This window comes from Notamacropus eugenii, chromosome 6 (genome assembly GCF_028372415.1).
Source record: "Notamacropus eugenii isolate mMacEug1 chromosome 6, mMacEug1.pri_v2, whole genome shotgun sequence".
NCBI classification, from domain to species: Eukaryota; Metazoa; Chordata; class Mammalia; order Diprotodontia; family Macropodidae; genus Notamacropus; species Notamacropus eugenii.
In genome coordinates, this window is record NC_092877.1 from 385,586,416 (window position 1) to 385,605,499 (window position 19,084).

Below are 19,084 nucleotides of genomic sequence, written 5' to 3' on the forward strand. Positions count from 1 at the left end.
TATAGGGAATTCCCAGTGAGGAAACTCCGTCCTCTTCTGACAAGTATGTGTGTCAGAGGCTTTTCTCCAGTATGCTTTCTGCATGTCATGGGGGAGAGGGCATTGGAATTGAAGTCAAGCTGGCTTCAAATCCTGCCCCAGAAATTTATATCAGTTTGACCTTGGGAGAGTCACGTAACTTGTCTCAGTTTCCCCAATGAAGAGATTGAACTTGATGACCTCAAAGGCCCCCTGCAACTCCTGATCTATGGCCCTGAAATGATGGTGCCAATGCGACTATCCTCAAGAAAAGCCAATGGTGCAGGTCTTCAGCCTTGGGGAGCGGCCCCAGAGTAGCTCCAAAGGAGAGGGGCTCCCTTGCATTACGCTGAGCTCACGTCCACCTGCCTCCCTAGCAAAGGTAATGGGGTGGAGATGAAGAATTCTCTCTTGATCCATCTATTTTGCCAGATACACACAAAAATGATGATGACTGTGTAGACTTGGAGGATTCTTATTCCACTGTCCTAGAGCAAGGATGCATCTCCTAAAGAAGTCATGATAAATTATCTAATGCCATCCTCGTGAGCCCCCACCAATGTGCTTTCTCCAAAAATGGTCAGTCCAGAACCATAGATCAGCCAGCCTTCAGCAGATTTTAGCAAGGAAGTATTCACTAAGATGAGACAGTCAGAGATGGGGTGGGGGAGTGAAGAACAGTTGACAGTTGAACTGAGGGACGAGGTTCTCCTTCGATGCCCATCTGCCCTTCGACTCCAGCTCTGACACTGCCCTAGCCCAGTCTGTGTTTAACCCTGCGGCTCCAGAAGGGGGACCCAGCTTCTCCTTCTGGTAAACTTCTCAGGCAAATCTACCCTCCAGCAGCTGTTGTGTTCCCATCTTGTCCCTGATTCCCACAGTCTGAGGAGCTGAGTTCCTGTTTCCAGGCTGTCTTTTCTTTCCGGTGGGGGAGGGCGAAGTGGGGGAGGTTCTACCTCTGAAGGTTTTCTGCATTTGAGAGAAAGTAGACAGAACAGAAAGAATCCAACACCACTTTCCCTGCTCATTAATGACTGATAATCTTTGCTTTTATGATTCCTGATCCCAGAAACACAATTTATGGGCACTTTGGTATCTGGCACATACAGCAGCACTAAATGAAGCAGGTAACGTACCAATTTAGGGCCTGCTTAGCATAACTGGGCCTCCTCATGCTGCATCATTTCCTTCTCAGATGGATGGCGATGCTCTCTCAGTTAAACCATCTTATGCTGTGAGTCACGGCCCCTCACTTCAAAGCCTGGGAATCGGGGTAGACAAATGACTTGCCCTGAGCTCCAGGTGATGAGAGACTCCTTCATCTTCATAAGAGCACCAGCTCAGGGAAAGAAGGGCTTGTCTTCCAGGAGACCTGAGCACCTCACCTCCCTATCTTCCCCTTCAATGAGTTGTGGACTGAGATGCCCTGGGCCTCCATCGTGGCCTGAGCCCGGGCAAGTCCCATGTAAGGCACAGTGGGAAACAGCATGAAGGCTCCCTCCCAAGTCACAGGATCTGGGTTCAATCCCCACAACCTGCATGAATGCCTGGAACTCTGTGGCACAGGGTCAAAGAATCTCCACACCGGCCAGGATTTGGGTGGCCCCATTCTGCTCTGTGTCTGGACAAGAACATCCTACACAACTTCTCTGACAGGCAAGTGTTCAGCCTCTGCTTGGAGCCCACCATTGAGGGAGCTCCCTACCTCCTGAGGCGGCCTCTTCCACACTAGGACAGTTCTCATTGTTAGGCAGAAGTCTGCCTGTCTGTAACCTGGGTTCATAGCTCCTAGTCCTGACCTTTAGGGTCTAGTAGAAAATGCCCAGTCTTCCTTTGATGTGACCATCCTTCAGATGCTGGGAGACAGTTGTCCTTTTCCTTCATGTTCTTTTCTCCAGGCTGACCACTTCCTTTAACTGACCCTCTTCTACATGAGCTCATGGCCTTTTATGATCCTGGCTGCCTCTATGAACACTCCTGAGCTTAATCGCTTCATGACTACAATTCTCCAGATAATGTCTGAGCAGGACCGAGGACAGTGAGACCAAAGCCTCTTTATTCTTGAAAGCTGTGCATCTCTTAATGCAGCCTAGGGTCATGTTAGCTTCTTAGCTGCTGGCTCACTTTACATTTGCAGTCCACTCAGATATCTAGATCTTTTTCTTCACCAGTTTTACATCTCTGAATTTGATTTTTTTAAAGCTAAGTATGACTTCACATTCAAATGAATTAAATTTCATCCTATTTGATGAAATGTCCTTATTGCTTGTGTGACCTTCAAGACTGTGAAGTAGACCTGAGGCCGTTCTTGATCACCGACCTCCACTACTGGCTAGCCAAACAAAATGGCCTCATGGTGACTTTATTCATGTTGTGATACATGCCTTCATAGAAGGCACTCAATGTGTCCTCCATTCCAGGATCATTCTATTCGAGGAGGAAGGTTATCACATTGTCTCTGGATCCCCAGTGCCTTGAGTAGCACTTGGGACAGAGCAGGGGCTGAATGATTAGCAATGAGGCCAGATTTTGATCTGAAAGGGATCTTAGAGGGCACCCGGTGTACCACCCTCATTTCTACAGATGAAGAAGTTGAGGCACAGAACAGTTGGATGACTTGCTTCGGGTTACATAGTTAAAAATCATATAAGGTAGCATTTGAACTCAGGACATCCTGACTCCAGATTCATGTATCTATCCATTACCCCATCCAGCTGTCCTCTGGATGAGAACTTCCATGACAGAATGGACAGTGCTGCTTTTCCTTACTCTGGGGAAGTCTGGAGGTGGGCTGGGTTTAGGGAAAATAGAAATAATTCTGCTTTGGACACACTAACTTCCAGATGTCTCCAAGATAGCCACTTGTAAATGTCCAAAAGCCAGTTGGTGATGAGCCCTAGAACTCAAGATAAAGACTGGGGAGCCTTCATTTTCAAGTGCTGATGCCACAGTGCAAAGAGCTTCGGTGACAACGAAAAACAAAAGACAGACCTTCCTCTCAGGGAGCTCACAGGCTGATGGAGGAGATGATATGCAAACAGTCATTCAAGGCTCTAGGTAGGGTACACTTGAGGTGACCAACAGAGGGCAGGGGCATCGTCCAGCGGGCATTCTACCGACTATCTTGTATCCTGTCTCCCAGAAGGGGACAGGGCTCTGCTCTCTAGTTCTCTCCCCTCCAATATCTCTGCTCTGGGTGTTAGAAGCTGTTTCATTTGGTTATTGGAAAGGGTAGAGTAGTCTTGACATCACACTTGGTGATTTAGCTCCTTTCCAACAAATGCAAATAGAAAATAGTGAGTAAGCCCAATGATCCAAGCAAACAGAAATCTGAGCAGTTATACAGGTGACTATATACCAAAGAATATAAAAGACCAAGCAAATTCGTTAGCTGGCAATCACATGGGATTTCAGTTAAGATGTGGATCCCAATGCTACCCCCAAATAATCTCTCCAAAGTCTCTAGGGAGGCAACCTGGAAATCAGATGTGTTGAGAAGCCACCTTCCCCTACCTACCTGCAGCTTCCAGAGTCTTTCCCTCTTTGATTCCTGGAGTAGCCTTTGTCTGCTTGTCTCCCAAGAGCTCTGGCCCTAACTCTGTCCCTTACCTGACACACTTAGCATCCTGTCCAGCATTCACCTCCTTCCACACATGCAGCCTCATGTGAGGTGGCCCAGGCTCGACGGGAAGCCCTGTTCTGCTTTTCTTCCCACACCGCACAGTCTAGCCCAAATGGCCACCCCCATGATATCTGCCCCTTTGCTCAGGCTACCTATCACCTCATGCCTGGAAGACAACGCTTTCTCTCTCTTAGTGGTCTAGTAGAAAGAGCCCTGGGAGAGTGCAGCCCTGATTCACACCTTGCTCCTATCTCTTGCCTCCTGGATTCTACTGGGTAAGTCATTTCCCTCCTTACCCCCTCAGTTTTCTCATCTGTAAAAAAAGCTTTGAACAAGAGAAACCCTAAGGTCACCTTCCAGCATGAACATTCTGTGGGCATCATTGATTGGGTTAATTGCTTTTGGTCATAGATTTAGTGCTGGAGGGGCCCCCAGAGGTGCTCACTTTACAGGTGCTGAACCTGAAGCCCAGAGAACTTGCCCTTTCCCAAAGGTTATGCAGGCGGTGATAAGATTTTAACTCAAAGCCCTTGACTCCTGGTTTGGGCACTCTGCCTTTGCAAATGTTGGCATGCAAGTGGGGATGGGGTGCACTGCCAGCTCCATGCAGTCCTAGGTGAATAGTGGGTGGTTCTGGACAGACTCTTAGCACTCTGGGCCCTTCCACCAAAGATGCTCCAGTTCTGAGCCCAAGTGAGAGAAGGAAGATCCCTCTCGAGTCACCCAGTCTCAGGGTGGGAAGAAGACTTCAAAGATCACTCAGTCCATGCTGTAACTGATCTTCATCCCCCTCTCCTCATGGGCCACCAAGCATCTGCCTGGAGAGTTCTGGGGAGGGGAACCCACCCCACTCCCAAAGCTTCCTATGTGACCTTGGCCTGTGGAGGGTCCTGACCTCTGAGACCAGACAGAGCAAGCCTCCTCCCTCTTCTACAAGACAGCCCTTTACACACTTGGAGGCAGTTACATTGCACTCCTGAGCCTTCCCCTCAGCTTTGGAAATACCCCACTGCCTCCAATGCACCTTCCGTGACCTGTTTGCCCATCTTCTCATAGTGAGGGTTGAGGAAGGGAGGCATGATTCCAAAAGGCCAATAACCTCCCCACACCTCATCCTTACCCCTTTGTACTCTCCACAGGCTAAGCTGGCCCTAGAAAATGCCTCCCTTCAGCTGCCTCTGCATGGACAAATGAAGCCCTCTGGCCAAATCTCTTTGCCAGCATTTTCAATAACCCAAAAGAATGTTGGAACAAAGCTACCAGAAGTTTCCATTTTTAGCCCTGGCCACAAACAGGAAAATTATTTGGAAAAGAGGGGGCAGCCAGATGCCAAACCTCAACTCATCCTAGGCACAAGAGTCCCAGGTACTGTGCTTGCTGTACACGTGAAGCCTTCCTTACTCTCCCACCTACCCTTCATACCCAGCTGCTGGTACCTTCTCCCCCAAATTGACCTCACCTCCCATTTCTGAGCCTTTGCACTGGTGGGATCCCACGCTTGGAGCACTCTTCTTGTCCCCCCTGCCTGTCTCTTGCTTCAAACTGCAGCCCTGGTGCCCCCTCCTTCTGCAGAAGCCTTCTTCCCCACGCTGCCCCAGCCTCTGTCAGGGCGCTTCCTCCCTTGCCACTTTGAATGTTTTTCATGTTCCTTCAGAATATACTTTGCTTTATGTCCCCTTGGATAGAATGTGACTTCTGTGAGAGTGAGACATGTTTCTTTGAGCAGATCAGAGCTTAGCACAGAGCCTGATGCACAGTAGGCAATCGATGTCTGCTTTTACACATCACGTCACCCATGAGCACAACCTTGAGTTGAGGAATTTTTTGGATTTGTTTTTGCATCCCTAACATGCGTCACAATAAGTAGCGCACAGTAGGCACTTAATAGTTGCTTGTTGACTGATTGCAAAGCACTATTATTGGGTGTTGGGGACACAAAGACAAGATGAAAGTTTGTGCCCTCCAGCTCACGATCTTCTGAGGAGACTTGGTAGTGATGGTGGTGGTGGTGGTGATGCACAGACTGTTGTTGTCCATCCTGGGTTTTTAAAGAGGACAATGACATCACAAGGGGTGTCTTGACTTGATCATGAATTGGACTGAGGCGAAGCCAAGCTGCGCGAAGTCTTCAGCCAGGATGACTGGGATAGCCCAGGATGCAGACGTGACCTTGGCATCTCCAGTGTCTGACCAGGCTCCAGGTGCTCCATAACACCTGCTTCAGGCACCTCCATGGCCACCAGGGCAAACTGTTCTCATCCACCCATTCTACTGGGAGAAGCCTTCACATGCTTGGGACAGTTGCCCTTGTCATTCAGGATAGGGATCAGACCATCAGTTAGCCATTTGCCAAGATGGTTGTGTCTGTGTTTGGGAGGGTGCAGGGGTGACCACTACACAAGCTACAGCTTCTTGGAGTCACTGGTGAGAGCTGGGTGACAGATGGACGCCAGAGGTGGATGAACACCCTGAGGAGGGCTCGGCAGCCCTCCCCCCGGAGGCACTAGACATCCCGAGCACCTCATAGACCCCAGCGTCTAGGAGGTAGTAAAATAATGTACACTACTTTTCAAAACCTTTAAAAGTGTTATTATAAATACCACATAATAATGAAATATATTTGTTAAATGCCTAATTTGTCTCAAGCTCTGAGGATAAAAATATGTATTTTTAAAGACCATTCTTGCCCTCAGTGAGTTTATAATGCAGGAGCTGGAGGGAATACGTAGCCATGGAGAATTAAGACACAAGGTAGTCTGTGTTAGGGCAAAGCACAGATTCAAAATGCTCCAGGAACGTTGGAAGGAAGATCCCCAGAGCTGGCTCCAGACCCTCCCCCACTCCAAGACATCCTAGATCACGCACAGAGCTGCAGGCAATAGTTTTAAGCCTGGGGTAGAATTCTGGAACAGTCTTTATACTCTTTAACATAACGGCATTCTCACACACTGTTTTCAGGAGAGTTCATCAAACAGACTAGAAGAATGCTGGAGCTGGAAGGAAACTTAGCAGTCGTGTGGTTCAGCCTCTTCACGTGCCAGAAAAGGAAACTGAGGACCCGAGGCGTGGCTTGTCCAAAGTCCAAAATCCTCGGTCATCAAGGACGTAAGCCTGGAACTTCCAACTTCAAAAAGAAAACTTTTTGTAGTGCCCCCAAAGCCAGGGAGTCTGCCTGAGGCTTGGCCCAGGCTGGAAAGAGGACCCTAAAATCCCATAATGGCAGAGCTGGAGGGGATCTTAGACCTTACCTACTTCAGCCCTTCAATTTGCAGAGAGGGAAGCTGAAGTTCATGGAGGACGAATACCTAGTTATTCAACAGGAAAGTCAGGATGCTAACATTAGCTTTTCCTGGCCCCATGTCCTTTTTACCAAGGACATGGTAAAGGCCTCTTCCAGCTCTAAATGGATAAACTCGTGAACTTGGTGAAACAGAGAAATTTTCCAGAAGACTTGGGGTCACTTAGCTCCTCTGAGCCTCAGTTTCCCCATCTGTAAAATGGAGACAATAACACTTATGTCAGGGTTCTGTGAAGGGGTGCTATGTAGGGGATATAAAGGCTGTTGTCCAATGTAATGCCTTTAGTGTCCATAGTGATGTGGGTTCTCCTGGCTGGCCTCTCCCTCTACATCCCCATGCCAACACTAAGAAGTACTGATACCATCTCTTTCTTCCTCTCCATGCATACATGCACGCCTGTATACACAGGGATCCCTTCCTCGCTTTCCTCCATTTAAATACACTTGGAGATGCCAACCTGGGCCTACAAAGCCAGGAATCCCATTTGCTGTTGAATACTGTTCCATCTTGCATCCTCCCCCCTCCCAGCCATGTTCTTCATCTCCCTTCTCCTCCAGATCAAACCAAGCTCTACAGCCAGGAGAGGGCAGCCTTGGCTCTCTGAAGGATGGGAGCCCTTAGGAAGATGCTGGCCAGGCAGATAGATGGTCCCTTCCTCAGCCAGCACGGGCACTTTGCAGATGACTCGAGAGGAGAAATTTGTGCATCCCATTTGACCCCTTTTTGCCAGACAGGAGGATTTGGGGGAGGAAAGGGTGCTGGGCTTTCTGGGTATGGAAGGAGCAAGGACTTGTCCCGCCTGCAGCCCGAAACATTCATGTCCACTTGTTCCCCATGGCCAGAGAGGCTGGAGGAGCTGTCTGTTGGTGGGTCCTCCCCTGGGGCTAGGACAGGGGCTGAGGCACCCCGGTGGAAAGTTCAGATGGCCTAGACTAGACCTGGACCCTACACAAAACAGATGTCTAAATTCCAGCAATCCACAGAGGATCCTGAGCCTGAGCCAGTGTGGGGAAAGGGTGCCTCAGGTTAGGGTGCCCTGTAGGGCACCAAGATTCTAGTATATTCTCAGTAATCCTCATCATAACATCCATTCATAGAACACTTTAAAGTTGGCAAAGTCTGTGAGGGGCAGGAGGTGCTGCGGCATCTCCACTGAAGAGGAAAGCAGTAGGATAGAATGAGGAGGACACCACACTGGGTATCAAGAAGACCTCAGTTCCAACCCTGCCTCAAACACTTAATAGGCATGTGACTCCCCTGTGCCTCTGTTTCCTCATCTGTAAAATGAAGGGATTGGTTTTGATGGCCTCAAAACATCCTTCTTGCTCTAAATCACATAAAGGAGATCCCAGACAGAGACAGCTAGCATGGCCTCTTCATTCATTTCTTTCCTTTCTTTCTTTTTTCTTTCTCACGACTTTGGAAGAATAAACAGACCCCCAGAAGCTTCCCTGAGTCAGGGGAGGCAGAGAATGTGAAAAATGCCAGAGTACCAGACACAGAGAGGTCCTGAAAATCCTCACTAATTGACCTTTCTGAAAACAGCCCTGGCAGCTTGGAGGAGCGCCTGGGAGATGTGTGTGTGTGGTGTGGTGTGTATGTGTATTCATGGAGGTGGTGTGTATGTGTGTGGTGTGTGGTATATGTGTGTGTGGTGTAATATGTGCATGGTGGTGTGTGTGCTGCAGCGTGGTATGTGTGTATGTGGAATGTGTGTGGTATATATATGTGGTGTGGTGTGGTGTGTGTGTATGTGTGTAGTATGGGGTTATTTATGATGTGTGTGTATGGTATATGTATGTGTGTGGTATGTGTGGTATAGTGTGTGCATGGTGTGATGTATGTGGTTTGTATATGTGGCATGGTGTATGTGTATATATGTGTGGTGTGGGGGTATATGTGTTGTGTGTGTGGTATGGTATGTGTGTGGTGTGGGGGTACATGTAGGGTGATGTGGTTGGGTGTTACGTAGAGTCTGTGTGTATGTATATATGTGTGTGTGTAACTTCTTGAGGCCAGGGGGATGAGGTCAGACTCTGGGTCCTAGGTACACTCCCTCCTTGGGAATGTGAAGGATGGGAGGCTAACCCCAGGTAGCTCATGGCAGTTATTCAAAAGGACCAGCTCTCAATAATCCATCTACGCAGGCAGAGGAAAGCTGAGCCGGTGAGGATCCCAAAGTCATAGGATCACCCAAGCTCATCCAGCAGGGGACAATGACAGATTTACATCAGGAGAACAGGGCAGATAATGAGGGGAAAAGAAGGGGTTATACAAACAAATAACGATCATGTTTGTTAAAAATAAAAATAAACAGGTAGAGTTGGACCAGATGCTCACTCAGGCCCCTCCTGCCTTTAATGGTTTGTGATTCTCTTTTTCAGAATTCTATCTCCCTTCTGTAGGGAAAATCCTTTCATAGCGTCTCTGAGAAATGATCCTCCACCCTCCAATTGAATACCTGCAGAGATGGTCAACACACTACTTCAGATGACTAGACTTCAAAAATCTTTTATTTTCTCTGTTCTAGGCATCAGAGAAGTCTTCCTTATTCTGAGCTGAAATCTCCCATCTGGGGAAGAAGCCTGCTTTCTCTTCTCTGCCTGACTCCTTCAGGCATCAGAAGGTGGCTATCCTGCTCTCTGTGTCTTGAGTAGACTTCTTGGATTCAGAGGACAGAACAAGGATCAGTGGGAAAGGTGGGAGAGTTTGGGAGAGGCAGATGTAGGCTGGATGCTAGGCAAAAAGAAAATTCCTAAAGAGGCTAATTGTCCCCGAAATGAAACGGGCTGCCTGGGTAGGGATTACTTTTCTCCTTTCTGGGTGGGAAAGGAGTGTTCCTCCCTTCACTTAATAGTACTTTATCTTTTTTTCCAGTTACAGGTGAAGATAGTTTTCAACAGTCATTTTCGTTAGATTTTGAGTTCCAAATTTTTCTCCTTCCCTCCCTTCCATCCCTCCTCCCTAAGACAACAAGCAATCTCATATAGGGGATACATGGACAATCCTATTAAACATATTTCCACATTAGTCATGTTGTGAAAGAAGAAACAGAACAAAAGAGAAAAACCATGAGAAAGAAAAAAAGAGAAAATAGTCTGCTTTGATCTCCATTCAGACGTCATCGTCCTTTTTCTGGACGTCAATATCATTTTCCATCATGAGTCTTTGGGAATTGTCTTAGATCCTTGCATCGCTGAGAAGAGCAACATCTATCAAAGTTGGTCACTGCTCAACGCTGCTGTTACCGTGTACCGTATTCTCCTGGTTCTACTCGCTTCACTTTGGAACAGTTCATGTAAGTATTTCCTGGGGTCCTTTAAGTAACACTGGATGGCCACCCATCGGTGTGTGGTAGAGGATTCTTGGGGAGGTCTGGGCTGGCCCAACCAGTCCCCTTCTCTCTCAGGTGTTTAGGATTCCGGGTTGCTTTTTGTCTCCAGAATTCTTGATAGTTCATCTGGCATCTCTCCCTCACCCAGTCACTTTTAGATAGTTCAGTTCAGTTGTTTCTGCCAGTCCTGGTTCAGAAGACGAAATGGATCTTGAGAAATGTTTTTTCCATGGCCCTAAAAGCAAGATTGACCTTCACTCTAGTATTTCCCACTGCCAACAAGAAGGATGCCTTGGACTGTGTCTCAGGCAGCTGGGTGATGCAGTGGATAGAGCCTGGACTCAGCAAGACTCCTCTGCCCAAGTTCAAATCCAGCCTCAGACACATACCAGCCATGTGACCCTGGGCAAGTCAGTTAACCCCCATTTGCCTCAGTTTCCTCATCTGTAAAATGAGCTGGAGAAGGCAATGGCAAACCACTCTAGTATCTCTGCCAAGAGAACTCTAAATGGGGTCACAAATATCTCATTTGTACATAGGTGTTTGCAGGTTATCTTCCCCATTAGGCTCAATGACAGCAGGGACTGTCTTATGCCTTTCTTGTCTCCTGTTCCTGAAACATAGTAGGCACTAATAAATGTTTGTTGATTGACTTTTGGAGTCACTTCCCAGCCAAGGTTTTTCAAGATTTCCAGTTTGAAGGCAAAAGACAAAAATCCAGACACCAGGAAACATTGTTCATTTTTCTTGATAATTGTTTCATTTCTTGAGGAGGTCATGGATTCATAGGACCATACACTTAGAGGTGGAAGAGACCACCAGGCCACCAGGTCAGCTGTCACTCTGAAGAGGAGAAAGCTGAGGACTTCCTGATGTCTACTGGAAGGGAGACAGTTTGCTGGGAGAATGCAGCCTGAACTCTCTGCTGCTTCCAACCGGTGCTGAAGACAGGATCACAGGCAAGCAGATCTCTTCCCTGACGCTGGTTTCCTTGTATGATCCTGGGCTCCCAGAACCCAAAGATCACATCTGATTTATCTCTGCAGCTGCCCCAGCACCAGGCGTCCTCCTCCTGGAGCAAGTCCTGAAAGATGCTGATGGAAACGACAGATAATCATTCATGCGAACTCTTGCCTGAATAGAGTCTTAGGTCCTGGGAGCTGGGTGGTCCTATGGTGCTGGGAGGAAGGAGCTATCATCCCCATTTTACAAGTGAGGTAACAGATAGCAAGTGACAGAAGCAGAATTCGAACCCAGATCTTCAGAATCTATGTCCCTGCTCTTCCCATAAGACTATTGACATAGGTGTTTTATTAGTGGAGGTGGAGTGCTGGCAAGCATTTAACAGCTGGATTTCCAAAAGGTAGGACACACTTTGAAGCTTCATCTCATTATGACCATTTTGGCCATCACTTCCTTAAGTCTAGACAATCAACAAAATAATATATCAAGCCCAGATTTGGAGTATTTACTTATTTCTGAGCTGTCAATGCCCAAATGGAAAATTTAACAACTGGCTCTCAGAGCCTGGTGCTTCCTGGCTCCAGCACAGCCTTGTTTGGAAAGGACCCGAGAGAGAGCCTTATGGAGGCCAATGAACCATCTCACTGAGGAAGAGCTGAAGTCCCAGCTGGTCCAGACGCCAAGTCTGTTACCTCCCAGGCTGGCAGTGTTCTCTCTCTCTCAGGCTGTGGTGCATCCATCCATCACTCAGCTTGTCATCAGATCTCTGAATGCTCTGAGACATTAAATACGGCACATTTAATGGTACTGTGATAGACGGTTAAAAATAATAATTAGCTAACTCAAAGATGTCACACTGCCTTTGCCTAATCGTGTGGTGAGGAGGCATCGGCCCCTCCCTCAGGCACTCTGGGAGTCTTGGAGTCAAGAAAGCCCCAGACTGATGAGTTGCAATGGACCTCAAAGTAGACAGAGATGAGCCAATGAGGACAGAGTCCTGCTCTGCCCTAGTACCCCCCACCCAGGAGGTCCCTGCTTTGAGGCAGGGGGAGCTTGGAGGGGGAGGGACAGCCCTCCAGTTTCTAGAGAGGTGATATCTGAGGTGGGAAAGAGGGAAGGTACACTGATGGCTACCTTTCCTCATCCTCCTGGGGCATTGTGGGTAAAAGTGGACCAACTGCTTGGGGTGGGTATTGGGGACATTCACTACCCAGGCTTGGAGCCAGTGGGGGAGCAGAGAAAAGTCAGGCAGTAGGGAGGATGGGGTGTTGGCCTTGTGTCTCTATTACCCAAGAGGAAATCTCTAGGAGAAAGCCAATGGAAAAGCTCCTGAATTCTATCACTTGTCATGAGACATTGGAGTTTTGGGGGTTTTTTAAAGTAAGGATTGACAGTAGATTGTATCTGTTGCCTTTGCCAGGGAGAGTTCTAGGATGCCTCCTGGTCAATCAAGCAATGAATAATTAAACAAAAAACATTTATTAAGCACCTACTGTATGTCAGGTACTATAATAGGTCCCAGGGATACAAAGACAGAAAAAACTTCCCAACAATTACCAATCTTGAGGAGCTTGTGCTGTAATGGGAGAGACCATCTGCCCATATGTAGGTAAACACAAAGTGCTGTTGGAAGAGGCAGCCTGAGGATGGGGGTCAAGGTGAGAAGGACTAGGAGCCTGAGGGGACAGAGCCAGGACATGGAGTCTGATGCTGAAAGAATTACCCAAAGTCCCCTCTAGGATGGCTGGATTGTAGAGCATGGAGTGGCGTGGGGGGAGAAGGAGAGGAAGGAGAGGGGCCTGAAATGAACTTCCTCCCCCGCCCCCTTTCAAATCTCCAGGTTCCATCTGAGCGCAGCTCAAACTCTGCTTTCTATCATTATTTATAGACCTGGCATAGACTTATCAATGGTGGCCTTTTAGTTTGGCCCCAGACAACCGGAAGCATCTGGAGGGTGGGCAATGGTGTTTCTTTTCTATCTTGGCATCCCCAGAGCCTAGAACAATGTTTTGCAGAGGCCTCCAATACTAGTAAGCAAGGCAGCAAGCACTTACTGAGTGTCAGAGGTGTGTGAGGCATTCAGGAGAACAAGCACCTCCAGGGGGAGGGTTGCTCATCCACCTCTGGTGTCCACCTGCCACCCAACTCTCACCTGTGCCTCCAGGAAGCTGGAGTATGAGCAGCAGCCACACCTCAGGAGACTGTTCTGGCTAAACCAGGTTGAAGGGAACCAATGGACCTTCAACTTGTTGGTGAGTTGGGGGGCTGTCTACTCCAAGCATGTGAAGGCTTCCCCCAATGGGATAGGCAGATGAGAACAATTTGTTCCAATGACCACAAAGGAGGCTGAAGCAGGCACTGTGGAGTTTTTGGTTAGACATCAAAGATGCCACGGTCACCCACTGCATGCTGACACATCTCCAGTCATCCTGACTTTGGTCCTGCCACTGGATTTCCACGACTCAGGGAGAGAGAGTGAGGCTGAGGATTTAGCACAGCTCTGCTTGAGTCAAGTGATGTCATGGGTCCTCTTGGAAAAGGAAGAGAAAACAATCACAAGGGTCAGGCACCATTCTAAGAGCTGGAAGTAAAATACAAGCAAAAAGACAGACCCTGACCTCAGGGAGCTTTTATTCCAATGGTGAAAGACAGTAGAGAAATGGAGCTGTAGGGGAAGGCAATGAAGTCCAGAGTCAGACACACAGCTGGGAAGAGAATGACTGTGGGGTGGCCCGGAGCCCTCCTTAAATAGAAGGGCTAGGAAAGAGCCCCCAGGGGAGAAAACTCCCAGAATGGACGGGAGATGTTCTAGGGAAGAAGACCCTAGGGACCGAAGGAGCAATGTTTATGAAATGTACTGGAATCCAATGGATCTGCCTGACAGCCTTGGGATGGGGAGGATGTCCGTGGTCCTGTTTAGCATGCAAGGTCCCAGCACAGCACTTTTCAGTTAGAAACAGTTTTTGGATTTAGTGACACACTTCAGATTTCACTGTTCAGGACTGTGTGTGCATGAGTGTGTGTGGGGGGGGGCAGTAGCAGAGGGTAGAATCCAGTAATTCTCATTGTTTCCAGATATTTGTGAACACCTCCAACTGAGATTAGGATCAGGCACACCTAGGTCTCTGCCCTGGAGGTTCTTTTTAAAAGCTTTTTGTTCAAGGAGGTCCAAAACTGAAAAGTAAAGTGCCATTTATACCAACGTATTCTTGATAACATCTTTCAGTTAGAACAAAGAACTGGAGACAAAGTGGATGACTATTGATTAAAGAGGCCAAACTGTGGTAGGGAAATGTAATGGTGCCTTATTGTGCTGTAAGAAAAGACAGATAAGAGGAATTCAGAGAAGCATGGGAAGAGCTGTATGAACTGATGCAGAGGAAAGAAAGTGGAACCAAGAAAAAAGTACAAAATGGCGGCACTGATAAAAATGACGGCAATCCTCAAAGACAGCCAGCTGCAGCTTAGTCGCAGCCTGGGTTTCCAAGAACAGGTAATGACAAGCATGTTCCTGCTCTTCGGCAGTCAGATGGTTCAGTGCAGGGCCTGGAGTCAGGAGGACCTGAATTCAAATCTAGCCTCAGACCATTGCTAGTTGTGTGACCCTGGGCCTGTTTACCTCAGTTTCTTCATTTTTTAAATGAGGAGAAGGAAATGACAAACCACTTTAGTACCTTTGTCAAGAAAATCCTTAATGGGGCCACAAAGAGTTGGACAAGTCTAAAACAACTAAACAACAACTCTTGGTGAAGAATTTGGAGCACATGGGGATGGAATGTGGCCCCTGTTGTCAATGAACTTAACTCCCAGCATGAGGCCAGGTGGCAGAAGAGGCCAGAACATGGTCGGTCTTTGGCAGCCTTTGGTGAGGCAGGGTTCTAGGTCCTGGGGCAGAATAGGCACCTCCCTGCCTTCCTTCTGTGGTTAGCTTGGTTTTCTTAGATTAGGGGAGGGGTGGGGGGACTTAGCCCTGAGCTGGACTGGAAATGATGGCCAGACCTCAGTAGTGGGAATCCTCTCCTGGTGGCTCCAGGTTGGTTGCCATGCAACACAAGCAGCCATAGAATTGGAAAGGCCCTCAGAGGTCATCCAATCCCCTCCACCGCATCTCCAGTGGTTTCCAGAGGCTCCCATTCTCTGTTTGCATACTCCTATGGTGGACAAAACAAGCTGAAATCTTACAAAGAAAGATGTGGTTTTGTTAGCCCAGCTGACCGTCAGGAGGAGAATTGAGGAAGTCAAAGGAGTCTTTATGGCCCTCCGTTCTACTGCCCTTGGGGGAGAGGTTACCAAGAATACTGTAGGGAGAGAAAAGAAAAGTGTCATGTTGTAGCCTGGGCTGGCCCTGAGAACAAATTGGAAGGTGGCCTTTAGGCTCATCCCTCCCTGTCAGCCCCTGGCTGCTCAGAGTCCCCCAGATGAGATCTAATGTGGCCTTGCCCCAAATTCCAAACTTTCCTCCCTTCCTTGTCCAAATTCACTGGTCCTTTCTCTGAATGCCTCTTTGACAGGGGGTATCCGATTAATCTAATCAGCTCCACTGAGTCAAGGTGCCAGCAGGAGTATATATAGAGAGAGGCTAGTTGGACAGCCTTCTGGAGACAGTGTCTTATAGTAAACATACAACTTTCAGTGTTAAGAAGTTCAAAGCTGGTGCAGGCTCTCTGAAGACATCTTTTCCAGGAGGTGGGTAGCATGGCCTTTCAGTGCCCTCCTAACTGCACCAGATGGGGACTGTCTGGGAGTCGGGGTCAACCATGAGCATTTGTCCTGGAGTTTATAATCTCATTTCAGAAGTTGACCTTATTCCAACCAAACCTATAGAGTTCTCAGTTAGTGAGCTCCCATGGAGGTCCTACTGGGTGCTGTTTCACCCCAATGTGCTGTCAGACTAACCCTTCCCAGAGCACAGTGCCTGGCAAATAGGTTTCTACTGAATGTTTGTTGATTGATTATTGATTGGGTGGTATCCACTGCTATTGGCAAACTTCCTGGCCACCCCAGCTGCTAGAGCATTCCACACTCCCAGCTACTGTACATATCTCCTCTACAACTACTTCTTCACAGTCTGCCTCCCTTTAGAAGGGCCAGGAGGGCCAGGACTACATTTTTGCTTTTCTTGAATTCCCATGGTCCGTCACAGCACCTAGCACATGGTAAGCATTTCTCAATAAATGCTTGTTGACTGACTGACTAATTGATGGAATGATTGGGACAGACCGGACTGAACCCTGGCCAGTCCCAGGGAGATACAGGTGGCCGGGGGCACAGTGGATGGAACACCAAGCCTGGAGCCAGGAAGTCCTCAGTTCAATCCGGTCGCACTTCCTAGCCATGTGGCCTTGGACAGATCATTGCATCTATTTGCCTCAGAATGTTCATCTACAAAATGGAGGTAATAATAGCATCAGCCTCAAAGGATGGCTGTGGATCCAAAGAGACAATATTTATAAAGTGCATATGGGGCCTGGCACACAGTAGGTGCTCAATTAATGTTTATTCCCTCCCCTTCCTCCCTTTCCAAGGGAGGGGAGACCAGCTGCTTTACAGCTTGAGGAGCCTTGGACCAGAAGTGAAAGGACAAAGTTGGTTTTTCTTGGGGGGTTGTTGTTTATTTGTTTTGTTCCCCGCCCCCTTGGCTTCCATTAGGGCTGAGGACCTAAGAAATGATGCTCCTTGAAGACTTCAATAAAACCTCATGGCCCTCAAGGCTGAACCCTCTCTGAGCCTGAAGTGGTGCGTAGAGCTCATGAGAGAGATACAGAGACAGAGAAATAGAGACAGAATGACAGACACTGAGAAAGGCAGAGACAGAGGCAGAAAGACAGTCAGACAGACACTGAGAAACAGAGAGAGAGACAGAGAGAGAGAGTGAGAGAGAGACAGAAACAGAGACAGAGAGAGACAGAGAGATAGAGACAGAACGACAGGCACTGAGAAAGGCAGAGACAGAAAGACGGAGACAGAGAGAGTGAGAGACAGACAGAGACAGAGAAACAGAGAGACGGAGAGAGACAGAGAGAGAGAGAGAATGAGAGAAAGAGACAGAGAAACAGAGACAGACAGAGAGAGACAGAGACAGAACGACAGGCACTGAGAAAGGCAGAGACACAGACAGAAAGACAGTCAGACAGACACTGAGAAACAGAGAGAGAGAGACAGAGAGAGAGAGTGAGAGAGAGACAGAGAAACAGAGACAGACAGAGAGAGACAGAGACAGAGAGACAGAGACAGAACGACAGGCACTGAGAAAGGCAGAGACAGAGACAGAAAGACAGAGACAGAGAGACAGTGAGAGAGACAGACAGAGACAGAGAAATGGAGAGAGAGAGACAGAGAGAGAGAGAGTGAGAGGGAGAGGCAGACAGAGACAGAGAGACAGAGAGACAGAGAGAGAGAGAGTGAGAGGGAGAGGCAGACAGAGACAGAGAGACAGAGAGACAGAGAGAGAGAGAGAGAGAGGGAGAGGCAGACAGAGACAGAGAGAGAGAGAGAGAGAGAGAGAGAGAACGCGCAGTGCTCTGTGCATGTACAAAACTCCTGAATGAAGCCTGTGAGCCAGGGGGCCATATTTAATCCCCTATTTGTTTTTGAGGTTTTGAAGCCCCCAAGCGAAGCCTGGCAAGTCTGCTATTTCAGTTTGTGGGCAGATTTGGCTCTTAATAGAACAAATATGTAAAGAAAGTCATTAAATTTGTCTCCAAAGGAGAAGTCACACAAAGAAAATGATTGGAAAACTCTCTGCTGGTCACCTCCAGGGCAGCTGGAAAAAAGCCCATCTGGGTGCCCTTGTGGGGACAATGAATAAGTTCTTTAAGTTGGCAGGAACCTCTTACAGAAGTTCACGATTAGGTTTCCATCCTGAAAGAACAAATGGTTTCTTGCAGCCCCTTCCCCACATTTAGGTGCAGAAGAGGCAAAGGAGAAACAGCTGTGCCTTGTTTGGAGGGAGGGATGCTCTGGTGGGCTGATTGCTCTTCTTACTAAGGATGACCTCTGAGGTTCCTTCCAGCTCCCCATGAAACTCAGTTGTGAGTGACAGAGTGGAGGGAGCCCTGCGCCTACATGGCCTGAGGCTCAAGACCCAGCTCCAGCCTTGGCTAGCTGAGTCACTGTAAATAAGGGGAGTGTCATCACAGCACTGATAATCCCTCCCAAGGCTGCCAGGAGGAAAGACCCATGCCCAGAAAAGCCCAGCAGAACTAGGAGGGCTCACTGGTGTACTTCCTCATGTCTCCACTAAAGAGGGGAGATGACCCTGGGTGCTCAGATAATGCACCAGAGGGGCTTTTCAAGTCTGCAAAAGTGGGCCCAGGGATGGGCTTGTCTTAGGGAGCCTGGCCTGGCCAAGCACGGAGCAAGTGACTCCTCATGAGAAACTCTGCTAGCAATTACCGGAAGCTGGGGCTGTGTTGAGAGGGAGCAATACTTCCAGGAAAAAGGAGTGGCCAGTCCTGATCTCTCTGCCCTGGTCAGATCCCATGGGAAGGATTGCATTCAGTTCTGGGAACCACTGATAAGCTGGAAAGAGCCTAAAGAGGGCAACCAGGAGATTGAGTAGACTCCGTGCCATGGGAGGGTGGGAATGTTGAGTCTGGAGAAGACTGAGGGAGCATACAACAGTGGTGTCTGTGGATATGTGGAAGAAGGATTGGACTTTTCTGCTTGGCCCCAGAGGGAACAGCTAGGAGTAAAAAGGAGAAGTTATAGGAAAGCAACTTCAGGCTTAATCCAAACATAATGGGATGTTCCTGGGAGGCCAACTGTCCAAAGCATAGGAGCTCACACTTATCACACAAGGTAGCTAGACACCTCTTCACTCTCTGGGCTAACTAGATCACTCCAGCC